Source organism: Canis lupus, chromosome 25 (genome assembly GCF_048164855.1).
Source record: "Canis lupus baileyi chromosome 25, mCanLup2.hap1, whole genome shotgun sequence".
In the NCBI taxonomy this organism is placed as follows: domain Eukaryota; kingdom Metazoa; phylum Chordata; class Mammalia; order Carnivora; family Canidae; genus Canis; species Canis lupus.
Window position 1 is genome coordinate 6,673,839 of NC_132862.1, and position 15,589 is coordinate 6,689,427.

At 36.6% G+C, this 15,589-nt stretch overlaps 1 protein-coding gene and 1 pseudogene across 1 annotated transcript in view; one reads left to right on the forward strand and one right to left on the reverse strand.

The window, feature by feature from the left end:
* The window catches only part of ASB8 (ankyrin repeat and SOCS box containing 8), a 32,116-nt gene that overhangs the window by 7,503 nt on the left and 9,024 nt on the right, over window positions 1-15,589 (forward strand). The gene's annotated exons all lie outside the window — the stretch shown is intronic.
* Window positions 4,825-15,562, reverse strand: LOC140616951 (ERO1-like protein alpha; annotated as a pseudogene).

Here is a 15,589-nt window from a genome sequence, read left to right on the forward strand (position 1 = left end):
CTAAAGGGCTTCTTGAGAGTGATGGATATTTGAGATGAAGGATCCTCAGTTGCCTGGAGGACTTGAAAACTGGGAGAGTATTACTTGTCTGAGTTTAGCTTGGAAAGAAATAGATTTATATATGCTTGAGACTAGCTCTGTGATATCTTGGCACCATACTACCCACATTTTAACCACAAACCCAAAGTTGAAAGAGCCCTGGAGTGACTGTGTTTTTCAAAATAGGAAGATTACCAGAATGTACACATATACTTCTCTAATCCATTTCCTCCTCTGCATTTCTGTAAGTGACACCATACTTCAGGCCCTTGGTATCTCCTGCCCAGAAGATTCTAATAGCTCCTTTCTCTCAGCCTTTCCTCTGCCCCTTCCCTTCTTTCTCTTCCCTGGGTATCCTTCTCCCCTGCAGCATTTAGAGGAATCTACCTAAAATTCAGATTTGAGCCTTCTCACAGCCCAGCTTAAATGTACAAAAGGCTTCCATAGCTTCCAACCTCATTTTTTCCCAGCACTTTCTACTCCACTGTTAACCTTCTAGAGGCACAAGTGTGTTTGTAGTTCCCATCCACCCAGCACACTTTTATGCCACCATACCTTTATTTACACTGTCCTCTATGTTAATGTCTTTCTTGACATTATGCCTTTTTACCTTTATTTTTGGGCCTTCATCAGTTGTGAAATATAACAAACTATATACAGGTAAATAAGCCATACATGTACAATTTAATGAACAACAGCAATAGATGTATAATCATTATCTAGGAAACAGATATGACAATTATCTTCCCTCCCCAAAGTCCTCCACTGCCACGCTCTCTCCCTCCTATGGGAACTCCCTATCTTGATTGCCATGATAATAATTTTCACTTTCCTATATAGTTTATCACATATTTACACATCTCTAAACAATATAGGGTGACTTTGCCTATTTTCAAACATGTATATGGAATCATAATGACATTATTCTCTTGAACTTTATATGAATAGAATCACACTATTTTTTAGTGTTTTATGTACTGCTTCTTTTTTCAAACCATTAAATTTGTAAAAGTTATCAATGTTCTTGAGGGACCCGTGCTTCATCATTTTCATAGTTCTTCTCTATTCCATTATATGAATATACCGCAATGCATAAATATCTGTTTTACAGTTGCATTCTACTGTTGATGGACAGTTCAGTTGTTTTCAAATTTAGGTTATTACTAGCAATACTGCTATGAATATTCTAGTACATATCTCTCGATATGCATAACAAGCCTTTCTAAAGTAGAATTTTCCAAAAGTTTATACATATGGGTGGATTTGCTGGTCATAGGGTATGTTTATCTTCAGCTCTACTAGAACACATCAAATTGCTTTCAAAAGTGTTGTAATAATTCATACTCCATCAGCATGGCAAAAGTTCTCATTACCCTATATTCTCTCCAATACCTGGTATGTCAAACTTCTATTTATTATCTTCTCTGATACAATCCCAAGTACCTAGAACACTGCCTGTCTCATAATAAGCATGCATTAAATATTTGTTGAATAAATTCACATTTCTTAATTTCCAAACATGAGAATTTTCTGGTTGTCTTTTTATTATTGATTAATAGCTTAAATTCACTGTAGTTGAAGAATACTTCCTGTTCAGTATCAACTTTTCAAAATTTGTTGAAATCTGCCTAATATACAAGTCTTTATTTATAATGATTTTATATATAAATGAAAGAATATATTCTTTGCATTTTTTGTTTTTTTTGGTTTTTTTTTAAGATTTTATTTATTCATGAAAGACACAGAGAGAGAGAGAGAGAGAGAGAGAGAGAGAGGCAGAGACACAGGCAGAGGGAGAAGCAGGCTCCATGCAGGGAGCCTGACGTGGGACTCAATCCTGGGTCTCCAGGATCAGGCCCTGGGCTGAAGGTGGCACTAAACTGCTGAGCCACCCAGTCTGCCCATATTTTGCATTTTTTGGATGTAAGTTTTAGATATATTAGTACAGATTTTTAAACAAATTTATAAACTGTTTATAAAAATTTTCTATAGTGATTTTTCTACTTATATTACAAATTACCAACAAGTTGCTATTATAATCTTCTACTATATTTGTGGATTTACCCTTCTGATAATTTTTTTCTATTTTTTATATATTCTGATGCTGTTGTAAGTGTAATCTAAATTTTTTAATTGTCATAACTCCTAGTTAATTGAATATTCTTCATTATTAGATTGTTTTCTTATTCTTTTGTCTTAAATTTTGACTGACATTAATATAGCTGCACCTGCTTCCTTTTGAATGGGGTGCATGATGTATTCCTTTCTATTCATCTACTTTCAGCCTGTTTCCTTAAGTTTTAAGTATATTTCTGGTAGATAGAATATAGTCAGATTCTGTTTTGTTTTCCTTTTTATCCAATTTGGCAGCCTTTGTCTTTTATCTAGAACATTTAGTCTAATTATATTTAATATCAATACATTAATATTTGGATTTAAACTGTATTTGTAGATTTATCTATTTCTCATTTCTATTAGATTTTGCTTCCTACATTTTGAAACTATTAGGTGTTTGACAATTTAGGATTAGGGTGTCCTTTTGCTGAATTGGCAACTTTATCACTATGAAATGGCTTTTCTTTATTCCTGGTAATATCCATTGCTCCAATATTTATTTAGTCTGATGTTAAGCCATTTCAGCTTTTTTTGTTAGTGTTTGCCTGGCATAGCTTTTCCATTTTTTTCCTTTTATGTCTTTATATTTAGAATATGCTTAGGTCTTACTTTTTATCCAACCTAACCGTCTCTACATATAATTGGGATATTTAGACTACTTACATTTTTTATAATTATTGATAAGATTGGTTTTCTTTTTTAAAAAATTTATTTATTCATAGAGACACAGCTAGAGAGAGAGACAGAGACACAGGCAGAGGGAGAAGCAGGCAGCATGCAGGGAGCCCGATGTGGGACTCATTCCGGGTCTCCAGGATCACGTCCTGGGCTGGAGGTGGCGCTAAACCGCTGCACCACCGGGGCTGCCCAAGATTGGTCTTCAATCTATCATCTTGCTGTTTGTTTTGTTTGTCCCATCTGTTCTGTTTCTTTTTTCTTTTTTTTTAAGATTTTATTTATTCATGATAGAGAGAGAGAGAGAGGCAGAGACACAGGCAGAGACACACAGAGAAGCAGAGACATAGGCAGAGGGAGAAGCAGACTCCCTGCAGGGAGCCTGATGCGGAATTCCATCCCAGGACCCTGGGATCATGATCTGAGCCAAAGGCAGACACTCAACCACTGAGCCACCCAGGTGCCCTCCAAAATAATTTTCTGCAATGATGGAATTGTTCTAATTTGCACTGCTCAGTATGGTAACTACTAGCCACATATGGATATTGAATACTTTAAATGTGGCTGGTATGACTAAAAAACTAAATTTTTAATTTTCTCAAATTTTAATTTAAATAGCCACATGTAGCAACCAGCTACTGTGTGAGATGGTGGAGCTACAGAGTTTGTAATATACACTTCAGTTTAGCATAGCCAACCTTCAAATAGTATAACATTTTTCATTTCCTTCCTCCCTTATATCCTTATGTTTTTGTTGTCATATATCACTTCTATATATGCTAAAATCTCAACTGAGCTTTTATTACTTTTACTGTAGTTGTTTATCTTTTCAAGAGACTAATACGTGGGAAAAATATTATTTGTATTTTACCTACATTTTATCACTTCTCACACTCTATTCCTTTGTGTTGATCCAAATTTTCACGTTTTTTTTTTCTTCTGCCTGAAGAGCTTCCTTATAACATTTCATCTTTTGCTTGTTTAAAATAGTCTTTATTTTTCCTTTGTTTTTGAAAGATATTTTTTCTGAGTAAAAACTTCGGGGTTGATCTTATCTTCTGTCTTACGTAGCTTTTATAAGAAATCTGCTGGTGCTATTTTCTTTGTTCCTCTATAGCAGAATGGCGAACTTTTCGGGAAAGATAGTAAATCCTTTAGGCTTTGCAAATTATAAAAGCCTTTTAGGCTGTTGCAACTACTCAACTCTGCCAAGGGCTAGCAGCCCTAGCAAATACATAAATGAGTTTGTGGGGCTGTGTTCTAACTAAATTTTACTTACAGAAACAAGCAGTGGGCCAGATTTGTCCCATGGGCCATAGTTTGCCAATCCTTGCTCTACATGTAATGTGTCTTTTTTTATCTGGCTACTTTTAGAAATTTTTTCTTTACCCTTGGTTTTTAGCAGTTTGATTAGGATGTGCCTTGGCATGTTTTCTCTAAGTTTATTCTGACTAGATTTCAGAAGTTTCAAATTTGGAAATTTTTTAGCCATTACTTTTTATTTGAATATATTTTTAGCCCCCAATTCCTGAAACTTCAGTTGCATGTGTGTTAAACTGCTTGATATATTTCACAGATCACTTTTGCTCTGATCCTTTCTTTTTTTTCTCTCTCTATACTTCATTTTAAATAGTTCCTATTTCCAGGCCTTTAAGCTCTCTAATCTTTTCTTCTGTAGTTTATAATTTACTATATTTCCTCCTGTGAAAATTTTTAAAAATTTAAAATTTGATAATTATGATTCTGTTCAATATTAAACTTTAACATTTGTGCCACATTATCAAGATATTATTTGACTCACAATAATATTTTACATGTTTAAATTCAATACAATCACTGAATAAAACTATGTAAACAATATAATACTTCTTTGATAAAAGTGACTTTATATAAGAGGTTTGACTTCAAACTGTCTTACTAATCCACTCTTTGGCCTCTGTTATTCAGAGGCACATTTGAATGTGCCACATTGTAGGCACATTTCAACTCATTTTTTTAATGAATATTTTGCAACAAGTTCCTGAACTTTTTCATTTATTTTACACTAGTAGAAATTCTTCCAATTGCAGTAAACAATGATACTATTTCTTGTCTGATTAGATGGAATTCGTAAGTGGGCCCACTTTCTGCTATGATTGCTATCAGTTTCTCTGAAAAAGAGGACTTCGAAGCAGTGCCCAAACCCTGAGTCTGAATATTTTCCCACAGTTGACATTTAAACCAACAAACACAGTCCATAATTTTGTAACATTTCTATAATGCAGTCTAAAGTTTTCCTTTAATTAGTTTCCTCCTTTTTCTATTCCAAGCAAAAAAATAATAATAATTCTTATAAAGTTGCAAACGAGTCCCATGTCGGGCTCCTTGTGTGGAGCCTGCTTCTGCCTCTGCCTGTGCCCCTGCCTCTCTCTCTCTCTCTCTCTCTCTCTCTCTCATGAATAAAATCTTTAGAAAAAAAAATTATTTAACTTTATAAAATATTTCCAAGAGTAAATTTGTCTTCCAAATCTTAAACTTCATTTCCACTGAACAGTTGAAAATCTGGATGCTCAGAGAATGATAACTCTTTAGATAAAGGCCTTTAATTCTTTTAAGTAGAGAAAATATGAGTTCTTGAAAATTCCATGAAACACACTGGTGAAATTCTATAATGCATGTCCCCATTTCTTTTCCAAACAGGTATACTGTGAAAACTGTCTTGCACTCAGATGCACATTAATGCTTGCAGGCAGTCCAGATAGTAGTTTGTTAAATACTCTCCTCTCTTTCTTTCTTTCTTTTTTTTTACATGGAAACCATCTGTGAAAAATGTTCTCTTCACATTCCCCTTGGTCAGAAGCTAAAATATTTAAAGGGGTTTTTGTTTGCTTTTTAAGATTCTATTTATGTATTTGACAGAGACAGCACAAGCAGGGAGAATGGCAGGCAGAGAGAAAAGGAGAAGCAGGCTCCCCATGGAGCAGGGCATCTGGGATCATGACCTGAGTCTAAGGCATACACTTAACCCACTGAGCCACCCAAGAGCCCTAAAGGGTTTTAATCGTTTGTGACTTGAAACAGTTTTCTTCATAGGTGACGATATTCCCTACCTTCCAAGCATCTGGTCCCCTATAATTGTGTAATATTCAGAATTAAGAACAATTTACATATTCAGTGTCAAGGTATTATATGTCATTAGCTTCACAGAAGTTGTGTGGAGAATCATCAGGCTCGGCCCCCTGAAGAACAATCTTCTATGATTCCTCATTCAAAGATTCATCCATAGCTCTACATCATTCAGCTTATTCATATTCTTCAGTGAAATTATTGCCTTCTTCAGAATACCTATAGCTTGCAGATTTAATTTAAACACTCAATTTTTAACTGATTTGATTTTACATTTTTATCACCTCTTATATTGAACTGACTTGCTTTATCCTATAATATATATAAAATATTTCATGATACCAGTATTGGTATTAACAATAAAACTACAGAATGAAGTTTCAAAAGTCATGTGAAATAAATCTTGTCTGTGTGTGTGTTGGGTGGTGTTACCAATCACATGCTTAGGTTCATTTAATTTGTTTTCAGTTTGGAGGATTGCTCTTTTTTCCCTTTTTAATTTATTTTTTTAATATGTAAAATTATATGATTATAAATTCAAAACTACAAAAATTGGTATACTCAGAGGAGTCTCTCTTCCTATCCTATCCCTTGATCCTCATTCCCCATCCCCACCTTCTATAAATAACCATTTTTATTAGTTTCTGAATTATTTTTTAATGTTTAATTTTATACAAGAAGTAGCTACCACATATGCTGCTCTGTACCTTGCCTCACATAGTATTATTACGACAATCATTCTATAGCAATGCAAAGAAATATTCCTATATTGGTATGAGTATGTCTATTATATACTATAATTTATTTAACTATTGAGTTCCTCTCTCTAAATGGCATTTGGGATATTTATAGTCTTTTTCCACTAAAAATAATGCCACAGTGAATAACAAATTTGTGCAGATGTATTTTAGGATAGATTCCTAGAAAATGTACTCGCTGGGCGAAAGGATGACTGCATCTATTTGTAATTTTGCTAGATAGTACCAAATTCCCCACCTTGGGGGCTGTATCATTCTACACTTCCACTGGTCCATATCAGTATGTGTCTTTCACCAGACATTTGGCAACAGTGTGCACTCAGACTTTTGGATTTTTGCCAACACAGTAAGAAATGCTATCTCAATGTAATGTAATTTCTTTTTCTTTTCTTTTCTTTCTTTCTTTTCTTTTCTTTTCTTTTCTTTCTTTTCTTTTCTTTTCTTTCTTTTTTTCTTTTCTTTCTTTTCTTTTCTTCTTTCTTTCTTTCTTTCTTTCTTTCTTTCTTTCTTTCTTTCTTGAATTGAATATGTTTTACTACTTTAAGCATCTGCCTTCAGCTCAGGTCGTGATCTTGGGGTCTGATGTCCTGGGTCCTGAGATCAAGCCCTGTGTAGAGAGCCCTGGGTGGTGCCCTGATTAGGCCCCCTGCTCAGAAGGGAATCTGCCTCTGTTCCTACCCCTGAGCTAGTGTGCACTATATCTCTCAAATAAAAAAAATAAAATCTTTTTTAAAAAATCTATTTAACTAAAAAACAAACAAAAAACTTGTTGGAATTTTTACTGGAATTAAATTTACAAATTAATTTAAGGTATGTCTTTCATTTGTTCAAGTTTTATGTTTTCAGGGAATATGACAAAGCTTTCCTCATTGGTTTTTATATATTTCTTATTAACTTTATTCCTGGGGGCTTTGTAATTTGCTATTGCAAATGGGATTACAATGTTCTCTTCTACATTATTTTCTAACTGGTTCTTCCCTATATGTATGAAGTCTACTGACATCTGTAAATTGCTTTTGTATCCTGCTTTCTTACTGATTCATCTTTTTATTTTCAGCAATTTTCCTATTGCTTTGCTTTCATTTTCTAGATACACTATTACATTTTCTGCAATTCTCATATATCTAATTGCTTTTGTGTCAGTGCTGTGGCAAATACCGTCAATACCATGTTAGATGTTATAGTAATAGTGTGGACATCCTTGTTTTGTTTCAAACATTAGCAAAAATGCCTCCAGTGTTTTCCCATAAAATAATAAGATACTGGGAAGCAAGATGCTTTATGATGTTAGGAAAATACTCTCCCTCTTTTGAAAATTATTTTTTGTTAGGAATACATCTTGAGTCTTCCTAGATATTTTTCTAGAATCTATGGAGATAATCATAAGACATCTCTTCTTATACATAATAATACTAATAAGTATATTAATGTATTTTCTAACATTGAACCATCTTTGCACTTCTAAAGCAATTTCCACTTGGTCATGACATATCATGCTATTTGATTCGATTTGCTAATATTTTATTTAGGATTTTTGCATTGATATTTGTGAATGAGATTCATCTGTAGCTTTCTCTTTTGTATAATCTTTATCACATTTTGGTTTCAATGTTCTATTATTTCACTAAAGATTTTTTGAAGTCCTTTTTCTGTGCATTAGAGTGGAATTGGGATTATAAGTCTTTAAAGAATCCTATTTGAAACATCTTGGATAATTTTTAGAGATATTTAAAAATATATCTATTCAGTACCCTAATTGTTCTCAGCAGATGGCTGGTCTAAGTAATCTAATTCCTTTTTTTCCCTGAAGAAAAAAAATTCTACCTTTCTTTACTTCTCCTAATCCTTCAAGACTTTGGTCATTATAATTTTCTTTAAAAGGTCTTCTCTGAGCCCCCAGGTTGTACTAAGATGTCTCTTTTCTGGGATTCTACTGGATGGCATTTATTCTTGCATAGCTGCATAATGTTGAAATGATGCATTAATATTATCATTATCTTTTATTAGTCAAAAGTTTTTGTGGACAGAAATCCTGTTTTGCCTCCACTTTAAATTTCCAGTGTCTAGTGCTAAACACAATGCCTGACATTTAGTAGGAGCCTTAATATTTAATGAACTGATCTTTGATCAGATTCCTCCCAACACACACACACACACACACACACACACACACACACACAAGTTCTTACCTTTGCAAATGGCTCTTCAATTCATCTAGAAGCATACAGTAAAAATCTAAGAGTCATTTTTGGCAAACTCTACCCCCTTCAGTTTGTAGTCAGTCACCAAGCCAATATTTTGATCAATTCTGATCTAAAATATTTCAAATTCACTCACTTCTCTCCCTTTATATGGCCACCACCCTAGTCTATATCCCTATCACTTCTTGCCTAGATGACTTAATTGCTGTTTTTCCTATTTTAATCTCTGCTCCTATAACCCAATCTTCATCAAAAAGTCAAAGTGATCTTTTAAAAACACAGATGTGATTATATCACTTGTATAATACCTATCAATAACTTCCTATTCTTTTGGGATAAAGTTTAGAATCGTTAGTATGTTCACTCAGACCTTGGCTGATCTGGAGCATCTGTACCTTTCTAACCATAACTTGTGCCCTTTGCCTCTTTATTATTCTGTCCTCATATTCTTCTTCCAACTACCTAAGCTTTTTCCCTCTCAGTCTTTGAATACTCTTGTCCATTTGCTGGAGGGCCCACTCCCTCCCCACTCCCTAAACAGTTTTGATCTGGTTATATCCATTCGTTTTCCAAATCCGTACTCAAGGCCATTTTCCTTTACCTCCCAGTCTTATTGAGGCTCTCTACTGAATTGTCATATTATCCTCCATACTTTTCCTTTATAGAACTTATCACTAATGTGATTATTTGTGTGATTCTTTATCTAATGTTTATTTCTGACATTAACTATAGTTTTCCTGGAGGCAGGGACCACATTGATCTTATTTTCAGCTGTAGCTTCAGCATCTATCATAGGGAACAGCACAGTAATATAATTTAATAAGTATTTATTGAATGAATGGATGAATGATGGGTGAATGAACAAAGAACTAGTTAACTGAATTCCAAGCAAGAAGCCTAAGGAACAAATTTTCCATTTCCCCTCTAGGGGGAGACCTACTCCTACTAGAAGTAGCATGGACCTCAAGGGAGCACAAAATCCTGAAATTAACAGTAAGCTTAAATCCCTGAAATTGATTCAGAGAATCCAATCATTCCTTGCTAGTAGAACTCTCCAGATCAGTCTAAACCACTCAATGGTACCAGACAAGTGAGCACTTCCTCTGTTAATTTCCCTTCCTTGAACAATCTTAAAATCCTTCCTGCTATAGTTTGTCTATTCCAGTCTTGGTTTGCTAGATGATTTAGCTGTAACTGCCCACATTCTTGGAAAAATAGTATCTATGTATATATAATTTAAATATTATCATTAACATTTTTATTTGTATTTTTACTGCATCCCTCCCCCCACAAAATCCCTTAGGCATTCTTTCTCTACAAAGACTCAAAATTTGTTAAAATTGTTCTGATAGTGGAAAATATTGGTAACCTATAAGGCCAAAAAACAATAAAATATTGATGAAAAGCTAGTTTTCAAAAAATAGCGATTCATAGATTTCCCTGTGCCTCGGGGAAAGTTAAAAGGAAAAAGAAAAGAATAGAGTTTGAATATTGGGAGCATGTCTGCCTTTGAGCAGTTTCTGAAAGAAGTCCTTGTTTAATCCTGATGACACATCTTGGGAGACTACCCCTGCTGCACATTAATGCTGTTCTTTTCTCTGCTGAACTACTTTCTCCAGGACAAAGTTTAAGTGTATAAAAAGTTTCAAGAGGCTTATATTTCTCTGAACTTTTTTTTTTTCCTTTGCTCTATTTCCAAAGCTCCTTTTCAAATTTCCTTTTAAATGCAATTTCTGACTTCTTTCTCAGGGTCAAAGACCAATAGTACATAGAGGCATTCCACTATTCCCGTCTTTGAGAGGTCAGTTCACTTTAGTTCAATTCTGTTTGCATGTATCTAATACCTGGTGTATGTTTGGAACTGTGCTACGGCGGGGGCTGGGGGGGAGTGCAGGAAATCTAAATCTCTGTCTTAGAGGTGCTTGCAGTGAAACTAGGAGGATTAGAAAATACAAAATAATACAAGGATGACATAGATAAGAACCAGCATTTATATAGCTTACAAAACCACTTTTCACCAATGTGATCTAAGTTTTATGAAATTAGCTCTTAGGATAAGTGTTGCTACTCTCATCCTGTTGTACAGATCAATAAACTGAGACAGATAATGTAACTTGCTTAGGCAGAGTAACTAGAACTATCAGAACTGGAAACTTGGTCCCTAAGGTGTTTGCATATTATGTTGTTTCTAAAATAAGGGATATACAATAAACAATAACTAAAAATTGAAGAAATTCAAAGAGAAAATACACATATTAAAGAAGCAAAGCTAATTTTCCTAACTAGTCTGACACTTAGATCCTATTTTTTCACCCTATTTTGTTAATTTTGACTGATCCCCTCTCTCTCCTTTCCTCTTAGGGTATCACAAACTTACTTTTGGTTCTTTCCTCCCTCTTTGGTGACAAAAGAACTCATTTGGGAGGAATCGCTTCTTCCTTAAGGCATCTTCCTCTAGGAAGGGTGTCAGGAAAAATTTGCATCAACATTAGCTAAGTGGCCCCTGAAGAAAGATGAGTCCTTTTTAGACAGAAGAGTAATGGATAAGTTCTGGCCTGAAGCCAGACAACTGTTGTGAAAGGCTTCGGTTACGACCTACAGAGGTTGCAAGACAGCATTCCTCTCCTCCAGTACATGGTCACTCTAGAGGACTGCACTCAGAATCAGGAAAGGGTTTGACGCCAGCAGGTGAAGAAAGGAGTTCTTCCACTCCAAAAGAGTTGCACAAAAGCCTGTGGCTGTGAGGTAGACCCAAAGCTCAAAAAGCAAGACACCCAGGTCTGTAACCTGGGTCAGCTAACTGGCATCTACCCGGATCCTGGACACTAATACGTGTTGAACGGTGATGGCAGCAATCACTACAAGCAAAACATCATTATCAAATTTCTAGCTCCAGTTTGTGCCAAGGTCTGAAAATAGGAACACTAGTTTTACTGTCAGTCAACACCATCTAATGAACACTTCTTGAGAGCAGAACTGGAATTAGCAGGGGAGAGAAGAAAAAATAATGACCCTAAAAGTCTTATGAGAAACAAAATATATGTAAAACAAGCAAAAAACAACTTACAATCAAAGCACGAAGATCACAAATAACAAACTAAAATGTATACAGATGGAGCTGGAATGTTGAATGCAAAATTCATGGGATGTGATCAAAATACCATTTTGTTTTTTGGCTTTTACTGTCTTTTAAAATTTGGCAGGGGACACTTGGGTGGCTCAGTCAGTTAAGTGTCCAACTCTTTTCAGCTCAGATCTCAATCTCAAGGTCATTAGTTCAAGCCCCACGTTGGTTTCCATGCTGGGTATGGAGCCTACTTAAAAAACATATTTTTTAATATAAAAATATGGAGGGGGGATCCCTGGGTGGCGCAGCGGTTTGGCGCCTGCCTTTGGCCCAGGGCGCGATCCTGGAGACCCGGGATCGAATCCCACGTCGGGCTCCCGGTGCATGGAGCCTGCTTCTCCCTCTGCCTGTGTCTCTACCTCTCTCTCTCTCTGTGAGACTATCATAAATAAATAAAAATTAAAAAAAAAATAAAAAATAAAAAAAAATAAAAATATGGAGGGGATGATCTTCCCCTGCAATTTTTCCTGAGTGGAAAATTGGGCAGATTTCCTGACCTTTCGGTTCATTGTTTGATAACTGACAGTCCTTTATGTTAGTCACTTTAAGTCAAGAGAGTCTTGATTTGGTAATTAGAATGTTTCCAGTCCAGGATGTTAATCAAATACTTCAGTCTTCATTCTAAGGCACTAGTTTAAGGCTTCTCCTCCTCTCGCTTGTCTGCCCCACGTAAGGCCCCTTGTGACCGGCAGTTGCCTGCCTTCAGCTTTCTCCTTACCTCCTCCCCCAACTAGCTAACTGCTGTTTGACCTGCTGTGTAAAAGTGGGAAGCAGGGCAGCTAAGAGATATGATAGATCTGTACTACCCGGGTCTGGCAGATGATTTAAGTTGACTTTTTCTTGTTGGGTGCTTTTAAAGGTTCTTTGGAGATCCTATCATCAGAGACCTCTCACTTCAGTCCTTTTGGCCTAAATAGATGACAATCTCTGTGTATTCCAGGATTCCTATGTTTGTTCATCCCTAGCTTCTGGTCCCCAAGTCCCTCCACACCTCTAGACAGCCATATGAATAAACCAAAGGCAATGCCACGCTGACTGTCTTCCGTATGGCCCACATCTGGTCCTGGGAAACATTTACACATTTGTCATCCCTATCAACTCTGTGAATGTGGCAGATCCCAATGCATTCACCTCTGTTTGTAGCTACTGCCTTTAAATTATAGGCAAGTGCTGGTGCAGTTCTCTGTGTTTTACAACTATGGGAAACAATTGCCAACCTTCCTGGTCCCAGAGAAGGCCCTCTCTGGGCTGGAGGACAGGGATGCAGCACCATCACTAACTCTCCCTTTGGGTGGGAAGGGAGTGGGAACTGAAGAGCACAAACAAATTGCTCCTCAAGAAACCTCTTCACAGACCCTTCCTCTCTATATTCTCTCCATCTCACTGTGAAGTACAACTGTTCTTCAACATTGACTTTGAATGTTAAAAACTCTGTTGAAATAATTATCCTGAATTGCAACTGACTGTTTGCAAATCCATCTCCAACCTTTGGTAATAAGAGAATGTGTTTCTCCATCACTGTCTTCCCTGCATTGTGAGCACAGGGCCTGGAACAAAGTGCTAGTAAATGTTTGATAAATGTATGAATGAATGGATCTGAAAACTCCTTTGGTTGTGCAGTGGATCCTCAGACACTATGAAATCATCTGCATAGATGGCCTATGGGAGTCTCATTCTATATTTATAAGATGCTGGGAGTTTGCCAGAATTTATACACCCTATTATTTACCAATCAAGAACTTTTGAGAAACATGACAACCCGGGGAAAAATTCACAGTTTTTTCAAGGAATAAATGAATACATAAACACGAGATAGCTCAAGTTTTTAGAAAACATACAGGATGTCAAAAATTTCCCTCCCAAACCGTGGGAACTGTGGGTATTGTCTGAATAGTTTATTAGGAAACCCTAAAGCTGTAAAGAACAACAAAGAAAAAATGGATTTTTAAAATGTTCGACAAAATGTTAATATGTTAAATATGGATGACAGTTCATCGATACTATTCTCTCTAGTGTTTTTTAGTATGCTTGAACATTTATGTAACACAAATAACATTTAAAAGCTGAAGTTTGGAATCAGCACTGTCTTTAACCTGCTTTAGAAAGGAAGCACCAGAGGAAGCAAAAATGGAACGGAAACTATGTCAACTTTGGCATCTTCTAATTAAGCCCTCACAGGTCCCATTAATGTAGTAGTATTATGATAGCCACAAAGCTGTTCTTATCTGACAAGAGAGTAAAAAATTTTAGAAGCAAGAATCACACAGATTCAGAATTATAGAAATAGAAGGATATTCAGAGGTTATTTCAGCCAATGCTCTCTTTACAAATGAGAACACTGATGCCCAAAGAAATGGGATGAAGTAACTGTCAATCTCAAAGCCAGAACAAAAGTTAGGTCTTCTGTACTTCTGTACTCTGGTTTCTCTCTCCACCTGAGTGGCATACGACTCTTTTAAATAAAAGCTGCCAAGGCAGGGAAACTCGGGTGCACTACTTGCACACATTGCATCTTCTGACCCTATCATTTCTGCTGTGTCCACGTGGGGACCTCCTTCTTTTGTGCAGTGGGTTTTCCAACACAGAGTAGTACTAGACTTAATAAAATGAAGGCCATAGAGGCAGTCATCAACCCTTCAATAGGTCAACTGTCTGAAGCTTGTGCTCCACTTAGAGAAAGCTATGGGTGGTGCCAAGCAAAGCATCACCTTACTGGGCCTAGAGAGAGAGGGAGAGCTAGCACACCTTGGACCACTGCATCCTGCAGTGGAATTATTACACATCTGCCTCTCACCTCATTAATTCCCCCAGCCAAGTAGGATTCAAGGGGGATTCTAGGGAGAATATTACCATTGGGGTATTAATAGGAGTCAGACAGTTCTAGACACGGGGATGGGAGTTTGAGAGGTACTGACTGAAACAAGGTTAGGTCTGACAAGACACGTAGTGCCTTGATTTTATCTATGATCTTCCCTGCTGGTGGCCAGGAAGGACTTAGGTTCACAGGATGAACTTGTGGATCAGCACCAACACCGGTATCTCTTGCCCTTGTGTTTGAAGGTTTAACACTCTCTAGGGCCCTAGAGAATAATACAGATTTCTGGTTTAGAAGCAATGGGTACAGAATCAAACTGTTTCCATTCACTGAATTTGATCAAATGCCTTACAGTAGTTGTGTGTGTGTGTGGGGGGGGGGGGGGGTTGGGGTCTAGCCTCCACATACTGTTCAGATTCCTTCAACAACTTCTAAACAAATCTATGAATTAAAAGCGCTGTAGTTAATGGGTAGCTGCAGCTTCCAGTCAACCCTAAGCCCTTCTTCCCGTAGAACCACCAATGACCAAAGCAGCCTTTAATCCAGAGTATGGAATTGGTGGCTCACGGGCTGACTGTCGCCTGCTTTCAAAATGGTTCTTTTTAAAAGGCGTTGCCCATATTTGCAATTGGGGAGGATTCGCTCCTCTCAAAATCTGGACTCCAGCTTCTCTGGAGAAAACCGGACGACCTCGCCCTAGCAGAGTGGCAGGGGGTGGAGGCCGCATCCCCGCAAGGCAAGGGTGCTTGAAGTC